This window comes from Pteropus vampyrus, unplaced genomic scaffold (assembly GCF_000151845.1).
Source record: "Pteropus vampyrus isolate Shadow unplaced genomic scaffold, Pvam_2.0 Scaffold67, whole genome shotgun sequence".
NCBI classification, from domain to species: Eukaryota; Metazoa; Chordata; class Mammalia; order Chiroptera; family Pteropodidae; genus Pteropus; species Pteropus vampyrus.
Window position 1 is genome coordinate 245,422 of NW_011888848.1, and position 18,539 is coordinate 263,960.

Below are 18,539 nucleotides of genomic sequence, written 5' to 3' on the forward strand. Positions count from 1 at the left end.
CCAAAAAATAAAATAATCTTGAACAAGGAAGAACAAAGTTGGAGGACTCCTGCTCCTCAATTTCAAAAACTTACTACAAAGCAATAATAGGGGCATAAAGACCAATATATAGACCAATAGGATAGAACAGAGAGTCCAGAAATAAACTTACATGCACAGTCAAATGTTTTATTTTTGTTTTTTGTTTTGTTTGTTTGTTTGTTTTAGGCGAGGCAACCCTTGGTTGACCTCACAGATTGCAAGGACCCTATCAGTTTACAATCCCTTATTATTATTATTATTTTATGCCTACAGCACCTGGTCTTCCTAGGTGGCCTCCCATCCAAGTACTAACCAGGCCTGACACTGCTTAGCTTCTGAGATCAGACGGAATCGGCACATTCAGGGTGGTATGGCCATAGACTCAAATGTTTTTTGACAAGGCTACCAAGACTACTCAATAGGGTAGGAAGAGTCTTTCAACAAATGGTTCTGGGACAACTGGGTAGCCAAATATCTCCCTCTTTCCTTCTCCCCAGCCTTCTTCCTCTCTCGGTCCCTTTTTCTTTGCCTCTCCTTCTCCCATGCCCCATAACACCTTCCTGTCCTTGCCCACAGTGGCCTCTTTCTGGAGTCTGATTAGAGTTGTCTGATTAGAATAATCGGGAAACCTGTGACTGTAAGAGCTCTAGAAGCACCAGTCATTTCAGCACCTCTTCTGCTCTCAGCTCATTGTTCCTCATGCCAGTCCTAAGTTTCACTGGAGCCACCAAAAGTTAAATTACAGGACTCAAAACTTTATTTATCTATCCCTAATTCAAAAAATGTGAGAAGAAGCCTGCTTTTCTTAGTGCTATCTTTATCAGGACCTCAAAAAAATTGTGCAAAACTGCAATGACTCATCATACATCTATAGCAATTAGAAAGAAAAGTTGTGTCTGTTATTTCCTTATTGAAGGACAAATGGTTAGACAGAACATGAGGTACCTACTCCAAGCCTTTAGGAGAGCCCAGGAGATCAGATTCTCTAGCAAGTGTCTAGCCATCCTACTTCTACTGAAATTTTTGTCATGTATGCAAAATATCCATTGAGCAGTTGCTTCATTCTTCACCTCTAAATAATAACCCAGAAATTTATAAATATATGTTCGCTTTTTTCTCATCTATGTACAAACATATATGTAGAGAGATACTCAGAGCCATTAATAATCCAAAGCTGGCAGAGCATGTCTGTTGTGTAGATCTCAAGAACCTATTGCATTGACAACTGTAAGAGCAGAGGAGAATGCAGTGCGTATGTACAACAGGGCTGTGATATTAGCTCACAGACTGCAGTCTAAAATATAACATTATAAGTTAGCAGAAACCTCCCTCAAATGTTTAAGAAAGGAAGCAGTCATCTAGAAACATAACTGAGCCAAACCTTCTAGTTATTAGGATCCTTTTTGGCTGAAAGCTGTGCATTTGTGGAAGTTGGAAAAATCTTTGCAACATCATAACTGGCTTGTTCACATATTTGCCAAATGACCTGGGACAAAAAACTCTCTTTAGCACCTCAGATTCTTCATTTGATTTTTTAAAACATCTACCTTAGTTATCTCCAAGGGCTATTATGGAAATCAAAGGCAACCTTGTGTGTAAACTAAACACACACACACACACACACACACACACACACACACACACACACACATTAAAATAAAGGTAAAATAATTATTATTTCCCAATACTAACTTAATCAAACCCTGAGAAAGTCAGGCTCATTCTCTTTCATATCATATTACATAGTGATTAAAGTAGTAATATAATAGTGTATCTCTTCTCTTTTTATTAATCTATGTTCTCGTTCTTCAAACTCAGCTCAAAACTTCTACTAGGATGTTAGTATTAAGAGAGCACATGAAAGTATTAAAAGACAAAATGTCATGCAAATTATTCTTAAATGTGGCAAAATGTTAAAGTTGAGACTCTAAGAAAGGCACGCTCTTTGAAATATTCATTTAACTTTTCTCTAAGATGCAACATTAAGAAAATAAAATGTTGGTAGGGGGAAACAGAATATATTCTCTCACACTTTGGTTCTTCATAAAAGATTATCTTCTTTCCCTCACCCTCTTTGTCTAGAATTTGTTATAGTTTAATAAATTATGAAATTTAGTGAACATCCTGTTTCTGCCACATTCAAAAGGTTGTAGGACCTCTGAAATGGTACGTCATCCTTCTGAGCCTCAGTTTCTTCATTTGTAAAACAAGAATCCTAATAGTATTGAGTTGACAGCATCTAACTCAATAATTTGTCTGCTTTAGAACTATGCAAAATAGTTCCAGTAACATTTCAAGCTTCAATGTTCTTATTGGTAAATAAAGAAAAATGACAACTCGTAGAATGTTGTGAAGATGAAAAAGACCATAATTGTGAAAGCATTCTGCAAACCACAAAGTTCTATGATGATGATTTTGGTAATGTTGATAATGATGATAAATTGCTTTATTTAAATGTGTAATATTATACTAGCCACATATATTGGTTTAGAAATAATTACAGATGGGTTTTTGACTTTTAAATAATTAGTAAAAAACTTTTTTTATGTAATCTGTTAGATTTGTTCTTCATGTACTAATTTCTCTAGTTGTTAATGGCACCTGTTGGGAGGTTACCCAATATCGGTCACTATGGGGGCCTTTACCCCCTTAATATTGTACAAGACCTTTAATATTTATAAAATTTGAGAAAATGGAAGATCTCCTGAAGTTCAGTTCATCAGGGTCACTGCTGAGATCATTGTCAAATTCTAATGGTCCAGGTGAAAATCAGATCAGTTGGCAGTGCTCATACCTACTGTGGCAAGTTTTACCATTGAGACCTCTGCCACCCCACTAAGGCAATAGTGTGAGTGCCAGGTCCCCAGATATTCACACGGTCAACCAATCAGGCTAGTGCACTGATCACCACAGAACCCACCACCCCTTGGTCCTTCTAGTCTCGGTAAATCTAACTCTCTTCCCAGGTGAGCCCACAGTCCTTTTTCCAAGGTAAGCTCACATCTATCTCAGGCAAAGCAATACTTCTTTTTATTTCCCCACTCAATAGACTCTCAGTAGATCTGACACACACAGAATATAAAGAGCTGGCCAAACGCTCACAAAGGCGATAGCAGAAATAACCTTTGTTTCTTTTTGTTCATTTCTCCACACCCACAACAAAGACACCAAGTTAATCAATGGTTCAGGAAGGAGTATGGAGAAAGCATTCAGCATTTCACTTTTGTTTTCTATTGTTACTTAGGTCACTCCAGGACGGCTCTTTAGTGAGCAGCACAGTTGGTTCCAGAAGCAGATAGTTCCAGTTTCCAGCTTTTTTCCACCTCTTAGAGCCAGCCTTATAACTATGCCCTTCAGAGATGCCAGCACCAGCCAGGCATCTCTGAGGGCCCCTCCTCCAACCTTCTAGGTTTTTTGAGAACTCCAATCTTTTCTCTTTCTTCTCCAGCACTAAGAATGAAGCTATTTCCTGAAGTTATTACCTCTGTGTTAACTGTGTTCCTTCCAAACCCCTATATTAAATTTTCTTTATTAAAATAGTTGTGGTTTCTCTTTTCCTGACTAGACCCTGACTGACAAGGCTCTACATCCCTTCTATTGATTCAGGCCTTTCATTTACCTCTCTTGGCTTCTAAACCCCACTTAAATTGTTAAGGGAAGCACATTTATTCATAATTTGTTGAATATATCCCTGTGGGCTTCAGTTTACTCTTTTCCATTCCTTTTGTCTTTCACTTTTAAATGATGAACAGAAAAATTGTGCTCAAAGGGAACGAGTTCAGGATAGTCTTGGTTCCAAACAGAGCAGCTGTGTGTTCTCTACCCTTTTATTGGTTGGCAGAAACTTTTCAACCAAACAGATGTCCTAGACCACTTTTCCATGAATCTTTGTCCTAAATTCAAGATCTCAAAAAGACTTAGAGACTTGCAGGAAAGTCCTTTGTCTGGGTAACTTGGCACCACAGATTGAACTCCCCCTATAGGGAAGAAAGAGTAAGACACCAAAAGGCAGCTCAGGCTTTGACATTGTTTGAGGACAATTCTGTATGAATTAAAAGATGTGATGTGGAAATTACACAACCATTTGGTATCGCCACATTATTTGTTCTGAGCTGCCCAAGAAATAAAATGAAATGAAACTAGGTGATCTAAAGCACTTTAGATCTAAGAAATTGCCCAATAGTTTTGAATTTCTTAAGAGCTAATTTTGGAGGGAAGACAATAAAGAATTTTTAAATAATTAGATATCATTTATTATTGACATGGACAATAGTTAAGATTTGTTTAAATGCCCAACTTATAAATTACTATGTTGACAGCTTTCAAGTTATTTTTCTTAGACTCATTTTTTTCACTTCTTTTATGTTTTATAGTTGAAGAAGCCTCTCAGGTGAAGTACAATACTTCATGAATCTTGATAACTTGATCTCCTGAATATTTTATGAACAGCTGCTTCATTTAATAAAATTAATAATAAAAAAGAACCAGTTAATCAACAGCAGTTCCCTGTAATTCACTTATGTAAAACAATTAAAATATTCTGTATGTTTTTAAAGAAAACACCAATCATATTATGTATTTTTTACATTTAATAACTGGCATCGAGGGGAGAATTTTTTAGGTAGTAGAAGAAAAAGATAGAAACTCTGGGTGTGGACAAGCTGAAAAGTTACAATCAAAATGTCTGCTCTTCTTGACCAAATCTTATTTTATATATATCTTATACTCACACTTATATCTGAAAAGGATTTGAGGCTGGTCTGAAGGTAGTGAGTTACCTCCATTGATTGTTCACGGTCCATTACAGATTGAACTCCTTGTTCTACTCTTTCCTCCCTTCTCACTACTGCACTTGACTAGTCTTAAAAAATAATTAATTAATTAAAAATAAATTTTAAAAAGTAAAGGATTTGAGGCAACAGATAAAAATACAAACAATTAAATGGGAATAAGCAGACAAAAGGGTCAAAGTGAAGGGGCATCTGGGAGAGAGAATAAAATAAAGACAGAGTTAGGTTTACAAGAAGTTTCTATACACCTGCCAAAGGTAAGGAGCAAATTTGGCTCTGAGTTTCCTAGCAACCAAAGTGAAAAAAGGAAAGTAATAAAAGGTATGAACAGAGTATGCATTCAAAGCCTGCTTGTTACCAAAGACAAGCACAGCTTTTCTCGGCATTGTGGCCATTTCTGCCGTCAAACCTTATGAAGGGTCGATACTTGGGTATGTGGTAGATGGTATTCTCAACATCATCCCTACAGTAAATACACTAGTGAGTTCTTACTGTGTCTCTATTATCAAGCTTTATTGTGTGAAAATGAATGTCTTACATCAAAACTTATTTCAGTAAAGTAGCCAGGAGTGAGCAGGATAATCTAAGCATAAATCACTCTAATGATCCAGCTTGATTCAGGAAAAGTAAAATTGATAATACAAGAGAGAATGAAGATTCAGTATATTCTGTAGGCATAGATATCATACCTCTTAAAGTTTTCACCGAGTTAGAAATTCTCAGGAATTAAAGAACTTCAGGAGTGATCAGAGAGTTTGATTGACATTTTCTTGTTTATAACAATTTGGTTTACCAGAGGCCAGTCTGAATAGATGTGCAGATGGGCTGATGGAATTCCTATGAGTAGGGCCCATATTCCCTCAAAAAATGATATTAAGATTGCACAACTAAAGATAGTTGGAATAAGGAATTCAAGTTCCATGTGATAACGTCAGCCAGAAACCTTCTAGAGCATGTTTTTCTAGTAGCCTACAAAGTCATAAAAACGAAAACAAAAATCTCAGCAAAAGAACCATAAAATGGCTTCCACATGTACTCCTTGACTTTCCTTAATGTGAGGAAATCTCATACAGGCTTGTAGGATGTAAGCCAATTAAACATTTAAAAGCTGTCTGCTCAAAATGTTAATTTGGGTTTAAATTATTCGAGTTCATAGTAATTACATAGGTAACATTCATTCGACAATAATGATTGATAATCTATTAGGTACCGGCAACTGTTATAGACTTTGAGACAGAAATGACAGTCTTTGGGGGACTAAAATTGTTGTAGCAGAATACTACAATAAGCACATAAATAAGTGAAATAGAAGTACTATTGAGAATATTAAAGCAGTGAAAGGGGATTAAGGTGGGGTAGCAGTCTTAAAATAAGAATGTTCGGGGAAAGTTTTACTGATGCTGAAAGTATGTGCCCCCAAAATATCACTAAGACAATCTGTTGGTAAGACAAGCTGAGCTTATACTCACCTTGATAAAGGAGAGCACAGTCTTAGCATCTCAGAAAGTGGGGAGAGCAATGTCACGATATTTTTTGAGACCCTGAGTCAGTTTAAGGCAAGTCTTTCAATGGCAGGGCTTGGTTAATATTGTGTAAGTGTCACTATTGAGTAGTTTTGGATTAGTAGTCACAGCAAGGGAAGATGTTAAGTCAAGGTCTTCAGAGAGTCTTGGATTCAAGTAATCATTGAGTATAAGTTATAATTTGATACTTTCCATAAAGAAATGATGACATTTCAGGGAGTTCTTGAAATGAACAATAATGGTAATACAACTTTTATCTTCCTCAGCAAGAGTTTCCTAGAATAGTAAAGCTATGTTGAGGAAAACAATACAAGAATGAAGTCCTGTTAATATACACAGCTAACCTATGAGGATGTATATGGTTCCAAGTCTCATCAGAAAGGGAAATTTGAATTCATATGCATAGGAATTAGAGAAGAAGGGTCTAAGCCAGGCCCACACAGCACATTTGTAGGGCCTGAAGCAAGAGTATAAACAGAGGCCCACATATCATGTCCAAATATTTAGAAGTTATAAATAAAGTTAGCAAACTCTTAAATAAAATGTTTTCATTTTCTATTTGATAAATAAATAACTTCTTAATGACATTTTTTAAAAACATGTAAAATACTATGGTTTTTATATGCTTGAAAAATGTCAAAGACTTGTGGGTATTCTGCTAATGTTTAGGTAAATAAAAAATAAAGACACACGTACTTTATAAACCATTAGACATTTATTTCAAAAAATGTCATTTTCTTGCTTTCCCTTTAGCAAAACCATGAATTAAGTTGTTATAACAAAGATTGTCACAGATTTTGTTTTTCTATTGACCTCAACAATCTAAGGGTACACTACACTATGTGGCAGCCACTAACCACATGTGGTTACTGAGCACTTGAAATGTGGCCTGTCCAGACTGAGATAGGCTGTAAGCGAAGCATACACACCAATCCCAAGACAATATGGAAAAAAATGTAAAATACCTCATTAGTAATTTTTATATTAATTATATTTTGAAATATATTTTAATGTATTGGAAAATAAAATACATCATTAGAAATAATTTCATCTGTTTTTTTGTTTTGTTTCGTTTTTACTTTTTTAATGTGACTACTAGAAAATTTAGAATTACTTATGTGGCTCACATTTGTGACTCACATCATATTTCTATTGTATAGTGCTAATCTAAAGAATTATAAAATCAAATGCATTATATTCAAAGTATTAAAATTTTTAATAAATTACCATTAAAATGTAAATTAAACTAAAACGCAAAATTTTTAATTATGCCATGTTTCTGCAAAAGTAATTTTCTTCTAAAACATTCAAATTTACCTACATAATTAAAAACCAAGTTATAATTAATAATATCAAACTTTAAATCAAAATAACTTAAAGCTTAATTTCTAATTACTTGAAAATTTAATTATAACTTATTAAATTTTTAAAAAGTAAGTCACAATTCTATCCATCTCATTGTCCATGTAAGAAATGTCCAAACTTGTGAAAAATTTTGATGAGTTTATTTGAGCCAAATCTGATGACATATACAGGGGAGCAAGACTTCAAATGCTCTGGAGAATAACAGTTTCGCAGTTGTTGTACAGGGCTTCCTTAAAAACCTTTCCCTAAAGAAGTTATAGTCCTGGGGTATGACTACCCATCATGACCTGCCCAATTCTAGATTTATAATTTATTACAGCACCCCTTTTATGTCCACATCATTGATCTTACTTACTATTACAGACAGTCATTTCTCTTTATCTTCATTATCATGAAGGTCACTTCACTATGAAGGGGTATTATTCATTTCAACCCTGTGCAATATGACTTTTGCCCATTTCACTACATAGACATCACTCCCTCAAAGTTCTCAAATAATTTTAGATAAATTAGGTTGAATGGCATATTTGTGGCATTCTTACTACTCCACTTTTCTGCAATACTCAACTCTGTTGAACTTCTTCCCTTGAAATTGTCTCCCCAATTCATGACACCCAATTTTCTGATTTTCTTCTGTCAATGTAAGAAACATCCAAATCTGCAACGAATTTTTATGACTTAATCTGAGCCAAATTGATGACATATGCCAGGGAGCAAGATCACAAATGAGTAACACTTTTGCATCTCCTTTTATGCATTTGAAATTGAGGGGATCCAAGGAAGACTGGAGAAAGCAAAGTGGGGAATGGATTACAGGACAGTTAACAAGATAATGTGCTCTCTCGAGGGTTAATACCCCCTTTAAGGGGTATTACTTTGGTATTTCAAAAATATGTTAACCTAGATGCACAAAACCAGAGAACAGGCTGGCTTAAAACCTTTCACTAAGAAGTTATATGCCTATGGTGTGACTACCCTCCATGATCTGCCCAGTTAGGAATTTATGATCAGATCAACCTGTGAGGTCATTTTCCGTAGAATCCCTTTTTTTGTCCACACCTCCCACTTCTCCAGTCATGTCACCCTCTACCAGCTCCACCCTTCAGACCACCTTTAACTACTGGCTCTTGGCAAAGTTCCCCTAAGGCCTTTTAAAATCTCACTATTCTGGAGAAGGCTCTGGCTACTACTTATTTGTAGTAAATCACAAACTGTATCACACTAACTAGCTCCAAATACAAATTTCTAATTCAATGTTCCAAACCCTTTCTTGTTTCTGAAAAACCAACTCTATTTCCTATATCCCCTGTTTAAACTATATGCCAAGGAATCCCTCCAAGGACTCAAGCTCAAACTAAAGAGTCCCATGGAACCCCTCCCTTTCCCTTACTTCCCAGATTTAATCAGTAGCCACACCCTGTCATCCTACCTCCCCAGGAATTCTGATTCCAGCACTTTTCATCCCCAGCACTTTTGTTCAGGTTCTCATTACAATAGCCTCCCATATGGGATTATCATTTAAAAATTTGCCCAAATTGATAGAGTACAAAATGGGTTCTCTTTATTGTTTTCATTTAAATTTCTTAGCTTTTTGGATGTATCGGACCCCTCTTGTAAACTGCTTCACTTCATCTCTGCCCACTTTTAACTCTAGTCTTGCTAAGCTATCTGTCTTGAGCAAGTGCAATTCGACAGCACCCTGCCTCACCCTCACAACTTCTCTCTTTCTGCTCTGGAATTTCTCTGGTGTCACAATGAAAGATGTTACAGGAACCTACCAGTATATGTACAAAACTGAAGTGCAAGGGTTAGCCTATCTGAGGAAACCTTTAACCAGTGAGTGCAGAAGTGGATAAAAGTTTCTTGATCCTACTCTAAGGCTAATAATTTCAAGGTGCTTTCTATACTTATATTGTCAAAAATGGTAACCAGGCACTCGTATCCACTGTTGATTTAAGAACATCCAAACCTGTAGAGAATTATTAAAATTTATTTGAGCAAAGCAAAGGCTACACCTGGAAGCAAAATCTCAACAGACTGAGATAAATGCTTCTCAAAATAACAGTTTGTAGTTTCTTTTATGTATCTGAAATTAAGGAGGGAATTAGAGAAGATTACATGAAGGTGGGAGAAAGCAAGGGGGGATTGGATTATGGAATAAATTCTTGAAGGTGATCACTGGGGGATCAAATTACAGGTGCTCTCCTGAGGGTAATATTAAAAGGAAGGGTCTGAAAGGGACATATCAAGGGTGAATTAACCTAGATGTACAGAAACAATAGGCAGGGCTTGCTTAAGGCAAAGATAAGCCTTTTACTAAATTTATATGCCTAGGGTGTGACTACCCTCCATGACCTGCCCAGTTAGGAATTTATGATTAGATCACCCTGTGAAGTTACTTACCATAGAACCCCTTTTAGCGTCCACACCACTGAGCACTTGAAATGTGAATAGAGCAAATTGACTATGCTGTAAATGTACAAGAAACACCAGATTTTAAGAATAATATGATTAAAAGAATGAAAAAAATTTCAAGAATATATTTAATGTTAGAATGCTAATTGTTGTAACATATTTGGTTAAATAAAATGTATTACTAAAATTAATTTTATCTGTTTGTTTTTACATTTTTAAATATAGCTACTAAAAACTTAAAATTATATCTGCGCATTTCTATTGGTCAGTGCTCTTCTATACAACTTTTAAGAGAGCCCTAGCAAGATTGAGTCCCAGTTGTCGACCTTGTTAAAAAGCTCATTTACAATCACACTCTTTATAATCATTTACCAAAATAAATGACTTGAAATAAGACTCTTATGTAGCATCTGCTTTCTGGGGTGAAACCAAGGTAAATAGAATAAAGTTGAACACACTTTTCATATTATTAACCATTTGTACTTATGTGTTGGGGGGTTGCCTTGTTATATTCTTTATTCGTTTTCCTATTGAAATATTTGCCTTTTTCTTACTGATTTTTAAGTGTGTAAAATCATTTGCTCTCTCTCCAAACAAAAGTAATGCTAGGAAGAGGCAAGGAAGTCCTCTTTCCTAGAATTTCAAAGAGAACATGATCTTATCAACACCTTGATTCCAGACCTCTAAATTCCAGGTCATTTCATTTTAGAGTAGAGAAGATACAAGTAGAGAAAAGTGAAAAGATTTCACTTTTATTTTTTCTTCACTTACACAGAAAACATTTGAGTAGTTTCTTTGCATTTTTCAATCCCGAGAGTCGTTTTCAAACCACATGTGGCAGGCAGAATTTTGGGACCCATGGGCTCTGCCCCGACTCCCATGGCTCTGAATGTCACATAGCAAAAGGAACTTTGCGGATATAACTAAAGTTAGTAACTAGTCATTGGACCTCAGAATCAAGGGTGTTAGTTTGCTAGGGTTACCGTAACAAAATACTACAGACTAGACTGCTTAAACAGAAATCTTTTTTTTTTTTTTTTTTTTACAGTCTAGAAACTAGAAAACCAAGATCAAGGTGTGGGCAGGTTTGGTTTCTCCTGAGGTCTCCCTCTTTCGTTTGCTGATGGCACCTTCTCGCTGTGCTTTCACGTGGCATTTTCTCTGTGTATGCCTATCGCTGGTATCTCTGTGTGACCAAATGTTCTCTTCTTATAAAGATACCAGTCAGGTTGGATGAGGACCCGCTCTAGTGGCCTCATTTTAACTTAATCACATGTTAAAAGGCACTGCCTCAGAATATAGTCATATTCTGAGGTACTGAGGGTTATGGCTTTAACAAATGAATGGGATGGGGAAGACACAATTCAGCCCAGAACAGGAAGATTATCCATATTGGCCTAATCTAATCACACCAGCTTTTAAAAGCAGAAATGTTTCTCTAGCTGGTGGCAGGAGAGAAAGGTAGAGAGGTTCCATAGTGATTTGAACTGTGTCTCCACAAAAGATATGATTTTATTTGGAAATAGGGTCTTGGCAGATTTAACCAAGTTTTGATAATGTCATACTAGATTATGATGGTCCCTCAATCCAGTGACTATTGTCTCTAAGAGAGAGAGGAAAGGGAGATTTGGATACAGGGACACGGGGAAGAAAGCCATGTGATGATGGAAGCAGAGACTAAAGCGATTCAGCTACAAGCTAAGTAATGTCAAGCATTTCCAGGAGCCACCAGAAGATAGGAAGAGGCAAGGAAGTACTCCTTCCTAGAATTTCAAAGGGAGTATGAACCTATCAACACCTTGATTCCAGACCTCCTGACTCTAGAACTGTCAGAGAATAAGTTTACGTTGTTTTAAGACACTCAATTTGTGGTAATTTGCTACAGCAGTTCCAAGAAAACTAATACAGACTAAAAGCGTGAGAGCCCCACATGCGGTTGACTGCTTGAAAATGCAGGGGTCACATGGAAAGCATGAGAAAGAACTAAATTCTACCAACATCTCAAATGAGCTTAAAGGAAAATTCTTCCCCAGAACTTCCAGAAAGAAATGCAGCCCTGCCAACACTTTGGATTCATCCTTGTGAGATCCTGAGCAGAGAATCCAGCCACACCATGCTGTGAAACAATAAATAGGTATTGTTTTAAGCTGCTAAATTTGTGTTAATTTGTTATGAAACACAGAAAACTAATATACCAGGATATTAAAGAACATCGGGGGCGAAAAAAAAAAACCCCAAGAAATTCAAATGCCCAAACCTAGAAAAATAAGAATAAATAAAAATTGTTTCATTGTATGAAGCATAAGAGATGAATTTGAGTGGAACCTGTTCAATCTCAAGCTTCCCAATCCACCTATGCTCATGAGTCCATTTATCAATGCAGATGGGTGCAACCCCCTATGTCTAAGCTAAGGAGAAGAGGGCAAGTCACTTGCCACCTGGCCCAAGATTTCTGTACTAATGTTGACATAAGAACATCCAAAGCTGTAGAGAATGTTTATGATTGAGCCAAACCAACAACATGCCAGGAAGCAAGACCACAGATACTCCAGTGAATGATAGTTTTCAGTTCTTTTTGTATGTTTAGAATTAAGACGGGAACATGAGGAAGATTACATGGAGGTGAGAGAAAGCAAGGCAGGAAAATCTCTATGATTGAATTACAAGATAGTTAACAGGATTACATGCTTCCTTGAAGGTGAGTTCACCTCCGAGGGTTCCGAAAAAGAGGATTACTTTTGGCACCTCAAAAGTGTGTTAACCAAGATGCACAAGAACAATGGACAGGGCTGGTTTAAAACCTTCCACTAAGAAGTTATAGGTCTGCAGCGTGACTACCCACCATGACCTGCCCAGTTAGGAATTTATGATCAGATCGCCCTGTGAGGTTACTTTCTGTCACTGCGCTTTTCAGACTTATTACAGAGCCCCTTTTTCATTTAGTCTAAGAATGGTTTTGGTAGTCAAAGAGGGATTGACTATAACATCAAAGTGTAAAACAAGGCACTTATAATAAAATATAAGTAAAATTTACCCTGAATTTAGCCCATATATTATCAGTATATGTAATTTTATAAATAACATAAAAGTTTATGTATATATATACATAAGAGAGAGGGAGAGAAATTAACAAAACCGTCTTTAGAGAAATGGTCAGATCCATACTAGGTAAACAACTGCAATGCCAATCTTGAAGTTCAAGATTTCAGACGGATGAATAATTGAGTGAATCAATCAATGACTGGAGTTGGTAACTGGTGGCTTTGTCATGTGTCAACTTGGTTAATCTGAACTACATTTCTCAGATTTCGCTTTCCTGTTTGTTTTTGGTTAGGGTCGTCACAGGAGACATTCTTGCAGGAGATTCGAAGGGCAAAAGGGAAGCAGGAGTCATTTTGCAGCTCACAGGCATTGTAACTGATCTGCTTGCTCACCTTGTTGATGTGAGTTCACGGCAGACCTGCAACTTCTCCATCTTCCCCTGGATTCTCCTCAGCTTCTCAGCACCATGTCAAGGGGCCCAGGCTTCTGCTCAGAATCTGAGACAGGTTTCAATCGGTTCTCATGGGGTCCATCAAGCTCAAGCTCATGGGTTCCAGCTGGTCCTTGCTTTTCTTCCCCTTTACTTTCATCTTCCATTCCCAACTTCCTGCCGTGTAGGCTTCAAAACTCCCACATCCGACAGGAAGGCAACAGCCTTACAGACACTGCTTAGTCAGCTCCCACAAATGTGTAAGATCAAATCATAAACACATACATGTACATACATACATACACATGCACATACCTACATATATATTATATGTGTGTATGTCCTAGAGTTTCTGCTTCTCTGATCAAAACTCGACTTATACACTAATCCTACATCTTTTATATTTTTTTCTTAAATTAGCTGTTGTGCATGTTTAATGTTAACGCGCCCCCCGCCCCCCGCCAAAAATGTTAATACACTGATATCGTTACATTTGGGATTCCGTTCTTACCATTTTCCACTAAGACATTTTAACCAATAAACTTTTCCTGATAATGACAATGCTGCAAGAAATTTTGTTGGCAATTTCAAGTGCTTTGAAGTGTTTATGTATTGTTTATATATATTCAGTCGTGGCATGTAAAATAGAGTGTAATAAATATAGCAAAATGCCAGAAAATTTATGAAGAAATTTTAAACTGAATAGCCATGCCCAATGGTGATTTTTTGAAATTAAGTTTATTGGGGTAACATTGGTTAATACAATCATATAATTTTCAGGTGTACACTATCATTCGACATCTGTATATTCTATTGTGTGTTCACCAACCAAAATCCAGTTTCCTTCAGCTACCATATACTTGATCCCCTTTACCCACTTCACCCTCCCCCAACCCGCTATATTTGACCCGCTTTACTCCATTTACCTCCCCACTCCTCCTCCACTACTCTATAGTCTTCCGGTAACCACTAGTCTATAGTCTATGTCCATGAATCTCTGTTTGTTTGTCCTGTTCATCTGTTGTTTTTATGTCCCACGTATAAGTGATATCATGTGATTTTCAACTTTTTCTGTCTGGCTTGTTTCGTTTACTTAGCGTATTTATCTCGAGGTCCATCCATATTGTCACAAATGGCAGTGTTTCATCTCTTCTTATGGCTGAGTAATATTCCATTGTATATATGTACCACAGCTTCTTTAGCCAATCATCTATCGTAGGACACTTCAGTTGCTTCCATGTCCTGGCCACTATGAATAGTGCTTCTATGAACACTGGTATGCAAATATCTTTATAGATATGAGTTTTCAAGTCTTTGGGGTAGATATCTAGTAGAGGGATTGCTGGATCATATGGTAGATCAATTCTTAGTTTTCTGAGGAAACTCAAAACTGTTTTCCATAATAGCTGTGCCAATTTGCAGTCCTACCAGCAGTGCATGAGGGTTCCCCAAAGGTAATTTTGAATAAAAGAAGCAAAAAACAGAAACATTATATCTTTTGGAGAATAAGAAATATAAGCATTTGTCTCTAAGACACTTAACTAGTCCTATAAATATAAAATTTTATTAATTTTATCTTTATGATCCTTATAAATCTTTATGTTAATATGATTGTGAAATATTTTTGTTATAAGGTAGGAAGCACATTCTCTCTTCATTCTTTGCAAATATTTGATATAAAATTAATAACTAAATTTCAAATAAATATCATCAAGTTTAAAGTACTTATAAATTGCGTTCAGTGATAAGATCTAGGGTTATACTTTGCCTCTTTCAGGTAAGTCACACCCAGCTTAGGAAATATATCTTACTAAACTGTGACCAAAAAAAACTTGAGAAGCAAAAAATTCAGTAGAAAACATTTAAATTCTGGTTAAGAACATAAGTGCATCACTTTTCTTTCTCAACAACACATCAGAGAGATGTAACTTTAATCATGAGACAGACTATGAAATAATGGCTAAAAAAATCAGAAATTTATCCTTTGAAGAATATCTTTTGCCTTGCACAAGGCAGCTTTAAATTGGGGGTTTTCAGGAAGGATCAGATTAAAAGTGGTGACAACTAAAATCACAAACCACAAATAATTATTTTTATACCTAACCAAAAAATTGACTAAATATAAAAGATAATATGCATATCTCCTGTAGTCAGGAACAGAGGAAAAATATTTGAGCTAATCTAGTAAAGCACATCACCCATAAATGTATCTCACACCCTACATCATGCACTTTTGATTCATTGACTTTTCAACCACGGTTAAACTGTACATATTCATCAAAAGTTTGAAAAGTACTTTCAGACATTTACCAAAGTAATCACAACAATGAATAAATCTACTGAGTCAAGAGATTTGAATCTGAGCAAATGATCTTCAGTTGACATATAGGCACTAACACAAAACTTGATCTTTCTTTCTCATCAAGTTAAAGCCTATTTGAAAATGAGCACTCTTTCTCCAATGGGCCCAGATACACAAGTAACACGTCTTAATTGTGTTAACTTACTATTGAAATTTGAAAAGTCGTTTCTATTCATAAGGCTTAAGGCTGTTCCTCTATTCTCAATGTGCGTTAGGCTTACTTTCTTTACATTCTGATAGGTATCAATCAATTACATAATTTTTCAGGTTATAATGTTAAAATGTTGGCTGAAAGCAAATATTTATTTTTCAACAATACACTCAGCAGTCTCTTCTTCGGTCCCTGTGGGAAGCTGACAGATGACTCAATCTCATCACTCCTGACTATGCCAGGCCTTTTACATCTAACTTTGCAGTTCCCTTCCACCATAGGTAGAGTGACCTGCCCACTCCTGATTGTGATCTCGAACACGTGACTTGTTCTGGCCAATGGGATGTGAGTAGAGTTGATACAATCAGACATGATCTAAATGCAAACCACATGTAATTCTAAAGAAATAAAGGAGGAGCATGATCTTTTATGGGCTTGGAAGGTGCTATTGTAAACAAAGAGTTCATTGGAGAAAACAAATTTTGACAATAACGACTTTTCATTGGCTGAGTTATGGCACTCTCCCCTTGGTTGAGCTGTTAGTGGGCAAGGAGGAGTCTTTTTTTAATTCTCCTGCTGAGGTAGTAAAGTATTATCACTTCCTGTCAGAGATGCAAGGTATGTCTCTTCCTGTTGGGGTCAGTAGTGTGCCATTGAGAGACATGTGTGTCTCTCTTCTAGCCTTCCCACTCCACTTTAAATGAGGTTTCTGTTTATTAATTTTCACACTTCCTCCTTTTTATCAAGATCTTTCTCCGAAAGCATCACTGATCAAACGTCAGGTTTTTCCTGATTCAGTGGTCTTCTGTCCCTCGATGGCAGGAAGGAACTTTCCTGAAGGTTGTATCCCACACCAAAGGGGAGTGCACAAACTGGAAGGCCACAGTGGAGACATTTGAGTAACAAGGAGGAGTAGCAAGGAGATCGCTCAAGCATTTCCCACCTAAGTGTGTATCTTAGAATAGTGACTATGCCTAAGGTACACTCTGAAGTGAAATAATTAAACAAGGACTTTGAGGAGACAAAATGCAGGAATAAAACAAGAAGCAATTAAACAGTATTGTTATCTCAAAACAAACTATTTGGAACAAAGTATCTCACTAATAGTACAACTGGTAGATTGCAAATTCAGAGACTATGAATTTAGATAAGAATCCAGAGTCAGTTACTAGTCTAGATGAAAGAGAAACCTGTGAATTTTAAACCTTCTAACTGGCCTGGTCTGAACTTCTTGAGAAAGCTGTCTCATCAGGTGTCATCAGCTTCAATTTCAGGAAATCTTCACCTTTAGTCTCCAGTTGATGTGCAGGTCCAGTCAGGGTTAGGTGGTTTGTTTAGATGTGTCATGTGAATCCAGGAGTTTATTTTCTGGAATTTGGTGGCAAAACCGTTGGTTAGCAGTATAGGGCCTCACAGTGAGGTTGAAGAGAGTCTTTCTGGAGTTATCTTTTCTAATAGATAAAATCTCCAAGTTGCAAAATTTGTTGCTTAAGGTCTTTATCTCCCTGGAGCATACTTTTAAATAAGAACCACCAGTAAACCATGAGAGGTCAGCATTACTCAAAGGAGTTTCCTACAGATCATTAGAGCTCTAGATGGTGATTCGTCAGTGTTAAGCAGACTTGAGGGGCTTTGTTGGTAATAAAGGGGAGAAGAGTAGCAGGGTTAAGGTTACTACAAGAGAGGAGGAGTTAATAAAAGGATGTCATAGGAGATGAAGCAGCCGACTAAAAAATGTTGAGTGTGATGAGAATTCAGGAAGTCTTCTTTTGCATGGGGTACAAAAATGATTAGAGAGGATTTCACAACATATTCTTCGGTGACCTTAACCAAAAGGGCAGAAGCAGTAATGGCCATTCCACAGGGTCCAGTTGCTAGCTATAATGCCCTATAAGTCGATAGTGGTCCCCATGTGTTTGGGTGAGTACCCCAAGGGTATGACCCGCTTTTTCATATACAAAAAGGAAAAAGGGACTCTGATCATAGGGATGCCCAAGGTCAGGTGGGTTCATTAAACTCTCCTTTAAGGCTTTAAAGACTATGTATTCCTGTTCTTTCCATGAAATGGAGTCCAGGTTATTGTTCTTTAGTAAAACATACAGAGGTTTGGCCATAAGAGAGATTCAAGACTCAATTTCAGCAATAAACAACTAGCCTGAGAAAACCTCGCAGCTGACACTTAGTTTTGGGTTTTGGGAAATTTAGGACAACGTGGGTCTTGGTATAGCCCTTGTTCTGATATTACATGCTCTAAATATTGAACTTGGATTTAGGCAAACTGCAATTTTTTCTTGGTAACCTTATGTCCCTTAGAGACTAAAAGCTTGAGCAAATGGATGCTGTTTTCCTATGAGAAGATTTGGGAGGAAGAGTAACAAAGGAGAAGAACCCCTAGGGAACTTTATATCATCCAGATCAGCCTTCAGAATTTGAGAAAAAT

At 36.7% G+C, this 18,539-nt stretch overlaps 1 pseudogene; it reads right to left on the bottom strand.

The window, feature by feature from the left end:
* Positions 1-285: 285 nt before the first annotated feature.
* Positions 286-403, bottom strand: LOC111740756 (annotated as a pseudogene).
* Between the last annotated feature and the right edge of the window lie 18,136 nt (positions 404-18,539).